Here is a 4,215-nt window from a genome sequence, read left to right as displayed (position 1 = left end):
AAATTCATCTGGAATAACAAAAAACCCAGGATAGCTAAAGCTATCCTCAACAATAAAAGGACTTCAGGGGGAATCACTATCCCTGAACTCAAGCAGTATTACAGAGCAATAGTGATAAAAACTGCATGGTATTGGTACAGAGACAGACAGATAGACCAATGGAATAGAATTGAAGACCCAGAAATGAACCCACACACCTATGGTCACTTGATTTTTGACAAAGGAGCCAAAACCATCAAATGGAAAAAAGATAGCATTTTCAGCAAATGGTGCTGGTTCAACTGGAGGTCAACATGTAGAAGAATGCAGATCGATCCATGCTTATCACCCTGTACAAAGCTTAAGTCCAAGTGGATCAAGGACCTCCACATCAAACCAGACACACTCAAACTAATAGAAGAAAAACTAGGGAAGCATCTGGAACACATGGGCACTGGAAAAAATTTCCTAAACAAAACACCAATGGCTTACGCTCTAAGATCAAGAATCGACAAATGGGATCTCATAAAACTGCAAAGCTTCTGTAAGGCAAAGGACACTGTGGTTAGGACAAAACGGCAACCAACAGATTGGGAAAAGATCTTTACCAATCCTGCAACAGATAGAGGCCTTATATCCAAAATATACAAAGAACTCAAGAAGTTTGACCGCAGGGAAACAAATAACCCTATTAAAAAATGGGGTTCAGAGCTAAACAAAGAATTCACAGCTGAGGAATGCCAAATGGCTAAGAAACACCTAAAGAAATGTTCAACATCTTTAGTCATAAGGGAAATGCAAATCAAAACAACCCTGAGATTTCACCTCACACCAGTGAGAATGGCTATGATCAAAAACTCAGGGGACAACAGATGCTGGCGAGGATGTGGAGAAAGAGGAACACTCCTCCATTGTTGGTGGGATTGCAAACTGGTAAAACCATTCTGGAAATCAGTCTGGAGGATCCTCAGAAAATTGGACATTGAACTGCCTGAGGATCCAGCTATACCTCTCTTGGGCATATACCCAAAAGATGCCCCAACATATAAAAAAGACACGTGCTCCACTATGTTCATTGCAGCCTTATTTATAATAGCCAGAAGCTGGAAAGAACCCAGATGCCCTTCAACAGAGGAATGGATACAGAAAATGTGGTACATCTACACAATGGAATATTACTCAGCTATCAAAAACAACGAGTTTATGAAATTCGTAGGCAAATGGTTGGAACTGGAAAATATCATCCTGAGTGAGCTAACCCAATCACAGAAAGACATACATGGTATGCACTCATTGATAAGTGGCTATTAGCCCAAATGCTTGAATTACCCTAGATAACTAGAACAAATGAAACTCAAGATGGATGATCAAAATGTGAATGCTTCACTCTTTCTTTAAATGAGGAAAAAGAATACCCTTGGCAGGGAAGAGAGAGGCAAAGATTAAAACAGAGACTGAAGGAACACCCATTCAGAGCCTGCCCTACATGTGGCCCATACATATACAGCCACCCAATTAGACAAGATGGATGAAGCAAAGAAGTGTAGACCGACAGGAGCCGGATGTAGATCACTCCTGAGAGACACAGCCAGAATACAGCAAATACAGAGGCGAATGCCAGCAGCAAACCACTGAACTGAGAATAGGACCTCCGTTGAAGGAATCAGAGAAAGAACTGGAAGATCTTGAAGGGGCTTGAGACCCCATATGTACAACAATGCCAAGCAACCAGAGCTTCCAGGGACTAAGCCACTACCTAAAGACTATACATGGACTGACCCTGGACTCTGACCCCATAGGTAGCAATGAATATCCTAGTAAGAGCACCAGTGGAAGGGGAAGCCCTGGGTCCTGCTAAGACTGAACCCCCAGTGAACTAGACTGGTGGGGGGAGGGCGGCAATGGGGGGAGGATTGGGAGGGGAACACCCATCAGGAAGGGGAGGGGGGAGGGGGATGTTTGCCCGGATACCGGGAAAGGGAATAACACTCGAAATGTATATAAGAAATACTCAAGTTAATAAAAAATAAAAAAAAAACTTTAAGGTTTTCGATGTTTAAATGTCTTTACATTTTAAAAGCCTCAGTGGCAGTGATTTTGAGGTTTCTGTGCATTCATGAGCTATTAGCTGAGTGTACATTAACTGTGTGTTTGTGTGGCTGTTAGCTCAGTACGAATTGGGTTTTTATCTTCACGTTTGTAAAAGGAAGAAAATGTTATCTCTAAGGTCCAAGCTTAAAAATTTTTTTTTTAGGAAAGCAACTTGGACTCTCTCTCTCTCTCCCTCTCTCTCTCTCTCTCTCTCTCTCTCTCTCTCTCTCTCTCTCTCTCTCTCTCTCTCTCTCTCTCTCTCTCCCCCGCCCCTAATATTTTCTAGTCGAAGAAAAGCGAGATCCAATTCTTACGCTTTAAGAAACATAGAGCTATTCTAATTAAAGTCCAAGGATCCTTTCTAAACAGCATGCATACCTGCGTCAGCAAATAAGGCACTGTGCATGCCACTCCCCAAGTCCTAGCTATAGGTAAAGCAGACTTTTAAAATTAGTAATACCTCACAACACAGTAAAAACCGAAAAATGCCAGGGCTGGAGAGATAGCTCAGAGGTTGAGAGCACTCGCCTGTGTTCAATTCCTAGCACCCGAATGGTGGCACACATCTTCAACTCCAGTTCCAGAAACTCTGACGACACTCTGAAGGCACCAGCTAAACATGTGGTACAGACGTGTGCTGTCACCTGAGTTTTTGACCTTAGCCATTCTAATTGGTGTAAGTTGGACTCTCAGGGCTGTTTTGATGTGCATTTCCCTGATGACTCGGGGCTTTGGACATTTCTTTAAGTGCTTCTCAGCCATTTGAGATTCCTCTGTCATGAATTCTCGATTTAGTTCTATAGCCCATTTTTTGATTGGGTTGTTTGGTTTCTTGGTGGTTAGCTCCTTGAGTTCTTTATATATTTTGGATCTTAGCCCTCTATCGGACGTGGGGTTAGTGAAGACTTTTTGCCAATCTGTAGGGACCTGGGAGGAAAAAGAGACAGGGAGGGGAAGAGGGGAACATGATCAGATATTGGGGGTTGGAGCGGGGGAACAGGAATGAAGCCCAGAGGACCAGCAGAAAGAATGAAATGAGACAATCTCAAGATGTAGGAGGTGGGGGACCCTCTAGAATGTACCCGAGACCTGGGAGGTGAGAGGCTCTCAGGACTCAAAGGGAGGGACCTTAGATGAAGTGCCCTACAGCGGGGAGAGGGAACTTGCATAGTCTACCTCCAGTAGAAAGACAGGGCATCAAGTGAGGGATGGGGTTGCCATTTCACAGTCAAAAAATCTGACCCAGAATTGTTCCTGAGTGAAAGAACTGCAAGGACAAAAAAAATGGAGAAGAGCCTGAGGAAAAAGGAGGTCCAATGACAGGCTCACATTGGGATCCAGATCAGAGGGAGGCACCAAGGCCTGACACTATTACTGATGCTACAATGTGCCCTGTCCTGCAGGGCAGTCAGTGTTGTGCAGAGGGTACCTGGAAGAGAAGGACACCAAGACAAGAGTCTGATCAAGGCGACAATTGTATTTTTTCCCAAGGCTGAATTTATACCATAACAGGTATAACAGAGAGAGGGGGGAAGTGGGAAACATTTACGCGGGCCAAAGACACAGCTCTCTTGTGATGTCAACAGGATGTTGGTTTTTCAGAAAGGTCACAGGTTTGTCATATGATTAGTCAGCAGGATGTTGGTTTCTCAGAAAGGTGACAGGTCATATCATTGGGCACCCTGACATCAGATGTATTTCTCAGCAAGGTCACAACTTTGTCATATTATTCATCCTGACCACCAGATTTGTATTAGTCTTCTGCAGCTGGCTGGGGAATTTCCATGAACCCAGTCATATTTAACTCTAATTATACTATTAACATCAATAAGGCCATCACTCCCAACAATAATGTACTTACAGACCTAGCATGCCTGCCCTCTGAAAGGTCCAACAAGCAGGAAGAGTTAGATGTAGGTATTTACATCAAACCAATGGACAGAAGCTGGTGACCCCTGTGGTTGAATTAGGGAAAAACTGGAAGAAGCTGAGGAGGAGGGCAACCCATAGGAAGACTATCAGTCTCAACTAACCTGGACCCCCTAGGATCTCTCACAAACTGAGCCACCAACCAGACAGCATACACCAACTGATATGAGGACCCCAACACACATACAGCAGAGGACTGCAGGATCTGGACTCAGT

The sequence above is a fragment of the Rattus norvegicus genome, chromosome 1 (assembly GCF_036323735.1).
Source record: "Rattus norvegicus strain BN/NHsdMcwi chromosome 1, GRCr8, whole genome shotgun sequence".
NCBI lineage: Eukaryota > Metazoa > Chordata > Mammalia > Rodentia > Muridae > Rattus > Rattus norvegicus.
Note: the sequence above shows the minus strand (reverse complement) of the source record.